We start from the raw sequence: 11,206 nt of genomic DNA on the forward strand, positions 1-11,206 counted from the left end.
CTGATTCAGTAACAGCCAGCTTGTTTCCTTATGGCCGCTGTTATCTGATGCCAGGGGCAAGTATGACTATTCATGAGATACAGCCTTTTTTTTTTTTTTTGGCTTGTCTCGGCTCCTGTCGCTCCCACTCGGCCATTGAATGGTTTTCTCGGCTTTTTCCGGAGAAAAAAGGACTAGAAGCCTGTTTTTTGAGTTTTTTCGATGATGTCGGACAGGGTCCAACATTGGACCGGATAGGAATAATTACAGGACGGCAAAGGGTTAAAATAAGAATGTAATGAACATTGTTGTAGTTGACATTGTGTAGGCTAATTTTTCTTTTCTACTGTACAGTGTAGGTTGAAGTTATAATATGCAATATTTGACACCCAGTGGCTATAAAAAATGTCACATTATATATTTTTCAACAGAAGTGTTTTATGCATGCCTTGTATACATTTTGATTACTTACAACTACAACATATAAAACAGCTGCCCACAAGAACCCTGGATGGTGCAAGTGGTACTGTATATAAAAAGCGAAAGCCCCGAAAAAAAACTGATTTACATAAAACTCAAAATAGCTACAAACACCGAAAAATGAAATTACAGAAGCCCAAATTACATTACAACAGTTCTGAAAACAAATGTCCAGCACAGTTGTGAGAATCATATTTACAGTCTTCTACTAACACTGTAGTTCAGTTTACAAATAGTATTTTGAAAATACTTGTTTCTTATTGCTGGCATTACAATAACAATAAAAAATATGAAACAGTTTAGTAACAGTCCAGCAATGTCATGCGAGTGTAATTACTATTTACAGTACTCAAATTTAATTGGCTAACAAACATGAGCATGCATTAATGTGCGTCTACACTGATAATTAAATAACTATGTATTAGCAACAGCATGCACTCTAGCAGCCTCACCTACCAATCACTGTGTTAAGGGTATATTTGTCAAGCCCGCTGGCAGCTGAACGAAACAGAAGCTGCGCAGAGGTGGGTTATTAATGTTGATAATTTCATCAGGGCAACGGCAAAATTTTACCTGCTGCAGCCAGTTTAAAATCTAGTGCGGACTCTTATCAAGAACATGAGGCTTGAATCAAGTATTCAAGGAATACAACCAATCCGAGTGTTCATGCCACCAACAGATCAACAGCACATCATCGCCATCAGTCATAGACAGCATAAGATCGTGAAGGTATGATAACTCAATATGCACAAGCTACATTAAAATCGTCATAACTATAGCTCTATGCACAATAGCAAAGCGTGGTCTGTGCATCCCTGGGACCAGTCTCTGCTGATGGAGTGTTCTCCACTGCTGGAGATGTGGTAACAGCACAGAGAAGTGCACTCAAACCAGGACTTGTAGATTACTTAGTGTTCCTCAAGAAAACTCAAAATATAAAAGAATTCGATTTGTTTTTAAAATAATCTGCATTAAGAACAGTTTCTCTTTTGTTAGAGTCAGAACTTTTGAAAGTTGTTTCCAATACCTAATTTTTTATTTAACTTTTGTTATTTACAGTATTTGCAGGGCTCCAGACTGCAACTAAAATGGTTGAAATTTTTTTTCGGGGTTAGGCGCATTGGCGCCTGCAACACAAAAATGCTGCCTCTCCCTTTAAAAGCATGGGTCAATATTTATGAATGCGATATGACTGGTCTGTAAGGAGAAAAGAAATGCATATCACGTTTTAATAAACTGAAATGAGAGAAGGACGGTAACTAATAACAACAACAAAACCTTCATTGAATAAAAATGTTTGCAAACGCAGATGGGTGCTGTAGGAACACCAGCAGAACACAGTAACCCCAGTTTCATGCAACAGTTGTGTAAAAATTTAGTACTTAATATCGTAAATAGCAGAACCAACTCACTGCAATTTAAAACTTATTTTTACTGAAAAATAAACAGTAACAGGTAATCATAAGAGCTGTCTGTGTTACATGCTGTCAGATCAGGACTTCACTAACACTGAGCATGGGAGCTGCAGCATGCTATTTCCCCATGTTACAACTTTAGAGGTGCCGTCACCAATTCCAGACACAAAATATTTAAAATATTAACATGCCATGGGGCAGCAGTGTGGAGTAGTGGTTAGGGCTCTGGACTCTTGACCGGAGGGTTGTGGGTTCAATCCCCAGTGGGGGACACTGCTGTTGTACCCTTGAGCAAGGTACTTTACCTAGATTGCTCCAGTAAAAACCCCACTGTATAAATGGGTAATTGTATGTAAAAATAATGTGATATCTGTATAATGTGAAATAATGCATAATGTAATATCTTGTAACAATTGTAAGTCGTCCTGGATAAGGGCGTCTGCTAAGAAATTAATAATAATAATGCCAAGTTTACTGCAGTCATCAGCTGCATAGATTAACCAATTAAGCAGAATGTGGCAACAAACAAGCAAGTACAGACATTAAGTTACTGTTTTAGTATCACTTTAGTGTCTTAAGTTGCTGTATTTTAAGCAGTTGAATATGGTAGCAACTAACTTGCTCCAGGATTTGTCAACCAATTTTTTTTTGGCCTCGGAACCATTGGCTCCCAAGGCAACAACCGTGTCTGGAGCCCTGATTTGTAATTTTGTTTTAAAGAAATGTATTTTAAAGAATAAACAGGAAACAAAAGCAAAACTGGCCGTGAAGTTTATTTGACCAAAATTGCTTTACCAGTGTTATTGCCAAGACGCACAAGCAAATGAGACAATTGTGGGTTTATGTTTCATGCTTAATTTACTGTATTGTGGTACGTATCGTATCATGAAGACACTGCCGATACCCAGCCCTGCCACAAATGAAGTTTACCGTTTTACTGGCATTACTACAATAACCAGGATCAAATATGAAACACTAAAGGCATGTTGACCGACTCATTGCTACACAGGTCCACTGCTGTGTCTCACCTGATAGTAATTTAAATAGCGCCTCTTAATGTAAATGCACAGTGAATCCTTCACATTGTTTCTTTGCTAAATTTTACCTTATTTGCAAAATTTAACAAGGTTGTGTCTCCAGACAGAATGTCTTTATGAAACAAACTACGTAGTGTAGCGACTCATCCTTTACACAGTAAACCAATCCATTTCCTTTAAGGAATGTATAGCTAGAAAACTAGCTTTGAGCTTGTTTCTTCATCGTCAGATCATATAACGTAATTAAGCAATGGTCATGGTTTAACATTGCTAATTATAGTTATTAAATATGCAGGTAGAGTGGAAAGAAATAAACTAAACAATAATTAATTTAGCTTACTTATTTCAGGGAAAGCCATCTTTACCTTTGTTCTCTACGTGTTTACAATATGATCTTTAATGGTATTGACTTGTACATGATCAAGCGAATTACAGCAACATTTGCAGAAGAGTATCCCAGCATCCTCATATAGATAATCAAAAAATGTTTGCTCGGTCTTGCTGAAACATAAAAAAAAATAATAATAATAATAATAATAATAATAATAATAATAAATAAATAATAATAATAATAATCTTCGTTGGTCACCATGTTGAGTTTAGTTAAGTTAAGTCACATTATGAATAATCAAATCAACTTGGCTGGGTGTAGTGCAGAAAACAAAGAAATGTAGAAAACTGGAATTGCGAGTTGAAAAAAAAAAAAAAGTCAGTGAAAATTTCCATTCCCAAAATGCCTAATTCTGTGATTCTATCCGCAATTGTGAAAAATTAGTGTCCCTACTTATTCCACCTGTCAAAACATCAGATAAAAGCGTGCTTGCAGAGATGCTTCTTCACTAGTTTAACATCTTCGTATCTTTTCAGTTTCACTAATTTATACTTTTCAACTACATCAATACATGTCAAGCACTTAATGTTAGTGTCAAGTTAGTTTAATCAAAATTGGGGTTCTCTTGATTTATAAGTGCAGCTTAGCCATAGTCTCCATACATCCCCATATTCTTACACACTATAACTTGTGCTATAGAATGCCCTTAGCAAATCTCATCACAAATGGACAAACAGTTCTCTAGTACTGTAAACTGCGTTCCAGATAAGGTTTTGGGTCTGGGAGTAACTTACCCTCTAATTTTAACACAGAGAGTAAAATGTATTTTCAGGCAGTAAAATGCAACATTACCTTGAAGTTATGAGTTCTCAATAAATACTGTACAATCTTTAATAAGAGTAGGCATTAAAAAAGAGCCTTCCATTTTAACTGCAATGTTACATTGAACTACTGTACAACCACACGTGTGTTCCACAAGGTTCTTTATCAGCTCAGCACATTTGAGGTATGACACAGACATTTATATTTTAACATTAAATTCTTAAACTCAGTGTAAATGTTAACTTCAGTATAAAGCCATACAGATAAATAAAATATGGAAATGCATTAAGTTATAAAACAGTTTATTTAATATTATAGGCACCTTTTTTTAGCGGTTGCCGAACGATGGTTCCAGTTGGGTTTGTAGCTGGACGGGTGTTTACGTTTCAACCTGTGTAGCTTTGAAATTTCTTATTCTTACTGCGATTGGTTGCAAAGACAACAGGGCTAGCCAGAGATTGGATAATATTTGTTAGGTTGGTTTTTCTTGTGTACAGTTTTCTAGTAATTGAAGACATTAGCTACGTTTACACCTGCACACCCGAGCTGAGCAGATGCTGAGTCGAGCCAGCCTGGTACGGCTCGGGTAGCTTGAGTTGCTTTTACACTAGAGAAAGGCGAGCCGAGCCGAGAGACGTCACGCATAATGAACATGCTGAGTCGATGAAATTAAATGTTACAGACTGCAAAAATAGAACAAAGCATTAAAGTTAAAATATGTTTTTACCATGGATTTTTTTTTTTTTTATTGCGGAGAAGTACAGAAAATGCGCTTTTGTGTGTGGAGGGGGGGGGGGGGGGGGCGGGCGTTGTAATACATACCTAAACAAAGGAAGCAAAGACGGGACCATATTAAAGGTATACATAACACGTCCCCCAATTACCTATACAAGTGCAATATTTCTATAGTAATTACAGTACCGGTGTTCAAACTGTAAACAACTTATCAGTGTAAATTCCATTTCTGTCTCTCCCTTTTGATACAGTATCTGAACTGGAGAAAAGCTGCGCTGGCACTTTGTAACACAGACATCTTATTCAGCATTCGTTTTATAACTAAATAAATATTAGGTCTGCAACGTGGTTATCTTTCTAATCTATTAACTTTTTTGCTGCGAGAGGGGCTGCAGCTTTCTCCGGGAGACGAGACGCTTCAGCCCCGCTCACTGGAGTGAGCCCATTCCCTCTTCCCCTCTCCCGACCCGCTCTCCTCCTTGCATTTTGTTGGTTTGCTTGTCTGTTGCTTCGAACTGAACTCCCCACTGCTGTTTAGCCAGGCTATAGTTTAAAAACTACCGATTAAAATGATCCTCGAGTGGGAATGTTACCTTTTTTTTTGTAAAAAATATAGCGTTGATTACATTGTGGTTTATGCATGGTTAATTCAAGGAAAGTTACATTTTTGATTCACTATATGCGTATTATAGAGAGGGAGTTATTTTATTTTAGTCAGATGTGTGTTATGTGTCCTGTGGAGTAAAGGTAAGGAGTTAAGAAAACATTTACCGGTTGAGGTCCTGGGGGTTGCCACTTTCTTGTAATGACGCTTGAGCGTGATGTCGAAATGCAGTAACCCCGCCCACAGCCTGCTTCAGCCCCGAGCCAGATTCAGATATGTTGCAGAGCTGGAGTTTCACAGCTTGGTTCCGGCTCGGCTTGGGTATTTGCTAGTGTAAATACACCCGTACCGTGAAGGCGGGTGGGGAGGCAGACGAGCTGTGCAGCAAAATTGCTGTGCGTATGTTCGGATTTTTTAATGCGTAAAAAAGGGCAGGTGTGGAGCTTATCTGGACCGCTGACTGTTAATAAGTCACCCAACTATATCCCTGTAGCTGCATTAAAAAAGAAATGACAGCACTGGAGGGAAGTTACCAATGCACCTCTACGTTCTCACTAGCCGCTTTCCTGTTTGGCTCAATTCATTTTCAACAAGTTAGCCACAGTGACGTAGGCTTTGAAAAATGTACTTGCCAGCATGATTACTTTGAACGTGTGCTGGTAGATGAATCAATACAGACTCTTGTTTCATTTCGCCCAATGAAAACCATTTAGCTTGATTACGTAACATACGCACCATTGTTGTGTTTGGCGGGACAGAGGTTCTGATTAGAAACAACAATATGACTGTGATAGTCACAGTCCCTGTTTGCCATCTCTTTAAAATACACTGAAACATAGTTTGGAAATAGTAACATAATGGTTCCAAGTTTCAGGAGGAACGATTAATAAAAGAATAAATACATTTATTATTTTAAAGAGATTCGTCTCACTATGATTTATTGAGTTTTAATGTCGGAATCGGTGCAATATTACTGTCAGAAGTCCCAGGTGAAAAAACATGGTAAAAGAAACTTTTTTAAATAGTCGTGGCTGTACAATCCTACTTAATAGTACAAGCTTGTGTAACTAGCGCTGCGGCTGGTCAGGGAGGCATTTATATTAACATACACTAATAGCACTCTACTGGCAGTAACTCTTTACGGTTCTGCAGTGGAAAGAAAACCGAGACACCATCAAAATAATGTAAAGGTGCAGCACGTGAATATCAGCAAACCAATTCAGAATTTAGGAAATCTGCAAGCACGTTTTTTTTTCTTCACGTGGGACTAAGTTTGTCATTGATTAAATAGGAATCAGACTTGTAGTGCACTTTTAAATATACTGTTTATGTGTAAGTAAAGGGTAGGGTCCGGCATTTAAATATCTACCTGTTTTCTAATAAAATACACTTTGTCTTGCTGAAACAGTATGTTTATAACCAGTTTATACAAAATGTTTATACTTAATATAAACAAATGTCCACAAAAGTCATGCAGTAAAATGGTATTACTTTAGCCTTGTGAAGCTGTAAAAGGCAGACTGTACCTATATTATGAATTCTACCAGTGACAGTGTGTTGTTTTGTATGTCATTCAGGCTTGCTTTGGAAGCTGAAAAGCTCACCTACAGGTATATTTGTGTTTAGGGAAACCTGTGAGCAGTGTTTAGGGGACAGGGTTGTTGGACACAGTTCTAGTCAATATGTTTATTGTATTGTGTACAATAAAACAGTTTTAAGGTTTTCTTTAATATTCTTTGGTGTGGCTTAAGGTTTTCCAGTGTGGCTAAAAAAATGCCAAGTTACTTTAGCCACAGTGGCTAACTAAATGAAAGTCTTAAAGGGAATGTAGGCACCTCAGTAGATTTCCACACCAGCATTTAGATACACAAGACAGGCTATGTCTTAATACATCTACAGGCGATCGATCCATCGCCTTCATTCCTATGACCCTCACAATATTTATTCACTTAAAAGGTTGTACAAAAGTTGTATTTTCAATATGTTAAGGTTAAAATTAAGTAAGTAGCTTTCTTCCCAATTTGGAAAGCCCAATGTTTCAACTCGGCACACCGCTGCCAACAACACGCTGACTCAGGAGAGACGAAGACGGACACACGCACATTCCGAAACGTGTGCCGTCAGCCGTCTGCTTCTTTTCACTCTGCAGGCCCGCCATGCAGCCACCTCAGAGCTACAGCGTCGGTGGACCACTCAGCTCTGGGCAGCTTACAGGCAAGCCTGCAGGCGCCCGGCCAGACTACAGGTCGCTGGTGCACGGTGAGCCGAGGACACCCTGGCCAACCTAAGCTCACCCCCACCCGGGCAGAGCTCGGGCAATTGTGAGACGCCCCCTGTGAACTCCCGTCCATAATCAGCAGTGAAATAGCCTGGACTCGAACCGGCGACCTCCAGACTATAGGGCGCATCCTGCACTCCATGAGGAGTGCCTTTACCAGATGTGCCATTCAGAAGCCCTCAAGATACCGAATTTAAAGGAAAGAGCACTGTTAAAAGTATCTACTGAGGACCCAGACCAATACTCTGGGAGTTAGTAGTGTCTATGTTGACACTGGAGCAATATAGATTAATATAAATATTTTGTTCCTGGCAAGAACACACAGTAACAGGACTGCAGGGGCACTCGGGCTAGCACAACCACAGCCACCCCATACCCCAGAAGCGCTGCCCTCACCACCTTGCAAAGTTTACACTATAAAAAAAAAAACTGAGCGTTGAAATTGTAATAGAGCCGTGTAACTGAGGGGAGCAGATCTGTGCAGAAAAACAAGCTTTTGATGGTAAGCAGGAATAAAACATTGTAATCTTTCAGTGGAAGAAAGATTCTCCCATTCACATATTTCTGCCCATGTCCCAGTATAATGCATGCAACAGAGGGAGGCCGTCTATCTATACGATTCAGACAGTCTAGCGTTACTATACCAAACCACTGTAAAAAACAAAATAAACTTATTTACAATTTTAAAACCCGCTTGTCAACACACTGAGCGGTAACCAGATATTATAAAAACATAAGAGTTCCTGCAATATGCTTTCTAAATAATTAATCACACATACACATGAACACAAATTTCCTGGACTGATGCATTTTAACTTTTTTAGTGGAAATGAAGTGACAATATTGTGTTTTATCATCAATCAGTGCAAGTCCCGGTGAGATTATTAAATTACAATAACATCACACAAAGCAGGGTCTTTTCCTTTACCCACTCCCTTATTTTACAAAGCATTTCTAACAATATCACAAAAACATGTTCACTGTATTTCATAAATATTTATTACTTGTTAATTAAACCAAAAAAAGCAATGATTGTAGGTTAAACCTTTAAAAGATATTGCATTTTTAGAAAAACATTGGTTATCTTTAACACTGTGCAAGTTTAATAGTCTCACCGTGATAACGACTGCCGTGTTGCTAGGAGATGGTTGTTAGTCAATTTAATTTGTGTCACACTGCAGAGAAATTGGGAAGGGAAGGTTTTAGTTAGCCATAGCAAAGAGTTTAAAATGGATACATTTGTGACAAGAGTAAGTGGAAAAGATGTCAGTCAAACACACCAGCTGCTTTGAGGGCAGTGGAATAAAGAAAGAGAAAAATTAGCAAAAGACTGACTGATGGAAATCTCTCTGCTGAGCTACCCAGATTTCAAAAAGCTGGTGGTAACTATGGAATCCCAAGTCACATTAATGGTAGGAACTCCACATTTATTACTTGTAATTATATTTGTTATTCAATTGAAATGGTAGCATTGCTTCTATTTTAGTCAGTGAATGTGGAAGGGTGCAGTTTGTGGGCCCCTCATGTCCACTTGTTTCAACAGTAAACATTGTATAAAAACAAATTGGTGGATAAACACTTAACCTCATGTCGCAGTGTCCAACACACGGAAATTTAATTAGGTGGTCTACCATATCTGACAACAAGTTAAGTGTTTATAACATGTGTATAAGCTACTGCAGTTTTTGGCATATAGCATGTATTTTTCAATAAACTGACAATTCTTGACTATTACAGAATGGCCTGACCAACAAACTTTGTGACACTAGCACAGAATATGCCTTAGTGCTCTTCACAATTACTCTAGCAGTACAACATGTTACCTATTTTTTGTAGGCACAAAAAAGGTCAGTGTTCACCATATTGGTCCTTGACTGTACAGCTCATATAAGTTACTTAAAATAGATAAAACTGCTTGCCTTTGCAGATATGCCTTTAAGTTAATACAAATGCATGTAATCACAACCTTTAAAAGTTCATAAAATCAGTAACCGTAAGATCTGAAATGTACTACTAACACAGTGGTTCCCAAACCACTCCTGAGGACCCACTGTGTCTGCTGGTTTTCATTCCAACTGAGCTCTCAATTACTTAACTAGACCCTTAACTGAACTGATAATTTGCTTAGACCTTTTTTTTTTTTAATTATTATTGTTTTCAGCTCTTAACAGTTGCATATTTCAAGTTAGCTAGAACATAAGTACCTTGAACTCTGCAACTGTTTAAGCTGAAAACAATTAAAAGGGTCTAAGCCAATTCAGTTCAATTGGGTCTAGTTAAATAATTGAGTGCTCAGTTGGAATGAAAACTAGCAGACACATGGGTCCCCAAGACCCGGGTTGGGAAACACTATTAAAATACCGTCACAACTTAATCCACGTAAACCAACTGAAAACAAGACATGACAGAGCAAGCCAGCACTCTGCGTACACATGGGAAAACTACATACTCTGTTGCTTACCTGGAGTATAAAACTTTTTTTTCTTTCTTTCTTTTTTATATAAAAAAAATGTATGGGGTCTCGGTATTGGTGTGGAAAAACTAGTTATTAGGGCATTCGACGTGTCAGACCAAAAGCTCCGTCACATGTGTTTTGGGAAAGGCAGGAAACATTTCTAAAAAGATGGCTAAACTACGAGAGAAATTAAAAGCACTGTTAACATATACAAAAACCAACACGTCGTCCAATCCATTCCAAAACATTCCCCTGGCTGCACGGTTTTCAAAACAGTACGAGTGTGTAAATGCTTTACTGAGCCGCATCCCTCAGAAGACCTGAAAGTCTTATTTTTTCTTTTACTCAAACAATCCAATAAACACTAACAGAATACAAAAACAAAACTTTTAAGTGCCAAACACACAATGTTTCAGCACGGTCCCCGAGTATGTTAATCCCTAACACCCTCTCGAGCACTTCAGCGGCCTGCGCTGCCTCCATGCCGAGTCAGGTTTGTGTGCTGTGCCAACTCAACTAATCCTCGACACGGGGCTTTCGCTTTACTCGAGCCCGCCGCTGCACGGCCACTCGACCACGCGGGTCCAAAAGCCACAGCTATGCGCGTCTCTTCCACAAAAAGTAAGCGTAAACACCACAGGAAATGTTCATTTAACTTATTTAGGGTTATTTCATATCAACAGCAACAATTTCCACCCGCTGTCTTACCTCTGCGTTTCTGACAGGGCAAGGTTTCTATGCGAGCTCTCAGTCTCTCTTCGTAGCCACAACAAGATGGCTGAGTCCAGGTCACATGACCACATATAACCCATCAGGGACGCAGACCGGATGCCCATGGATTATCCGCCATTAAGGCAGTGCTCGCAGCCAGAGGATCTGAGTGGCACACTCATTATTGTTATTACTATTCGTATTATTATTATTAGTCGTAGTAATAGTATTATTTTTACCACCCCCTCCCATGTGAACACAAACTGGGTAATAACAAATGATTTACCCCCACGTATGCTAAGTAGTAAAAATAATAATAATAATTTATTTCTTGCCCTGAGGTTTTTCGTGTGACGTCA

The 11,206-nt window shown here is 38.7% G+C and overlaps 1 protein-coding gene across 10 annotated transcripts in view; it reads right to left on the reverse strand.

Annotated features, from left to right (window-relative positions):
* gigyf2 (GRB10 interacting GYF protein 2) overlaps positions 1 to 10,991 on the reverse strand; it is a 129,256-nt gene extending 118,265 nt beyond the window's left edge. For 4 of the 10 annotated variants that reach the window (XM_058990022.1, XM_058990015.1, XM_058990019.1 and 1 more), the window contains exons 1-2: positions 10,845 to 10,990; positions 8,797 to 8,856 (exon numbers count right to left, since the gene is read on the reverse strand). The gene's annotated coding sequence lies outside the window, so the exon portion shown is untranslated. Of the gene's footprint in view, positions 1 to 8,796; positions 8,857 to 10,142; positions 10,314 to 10,844 lie in introns of all 10 variants that reach the window. The other 6 variants (XM_058990018.1, XM_058990020.1, XM_058990016.1 and 3 more) reach the window with 4 other exon arrangements.
* Positions 10,992 to 11,206: the final 215 nt, after the last annotated feature.

Source organism: Acipenser ruthenus, chromosome 17 (assembly GCF_902713425.1).
Source record: "Acipenser ruthenus chromosome 17, fAciRut3.2 maternal haplotype, whole genome shotgun sequence".
In the NCBI taxonomy this organism is placed as follows: Eukaryota; Metazoa; Chordata; class Actinopteri; order Acipenseriformes; family Acipenseridae; genus Acipenser; species Acipenser ruthenus.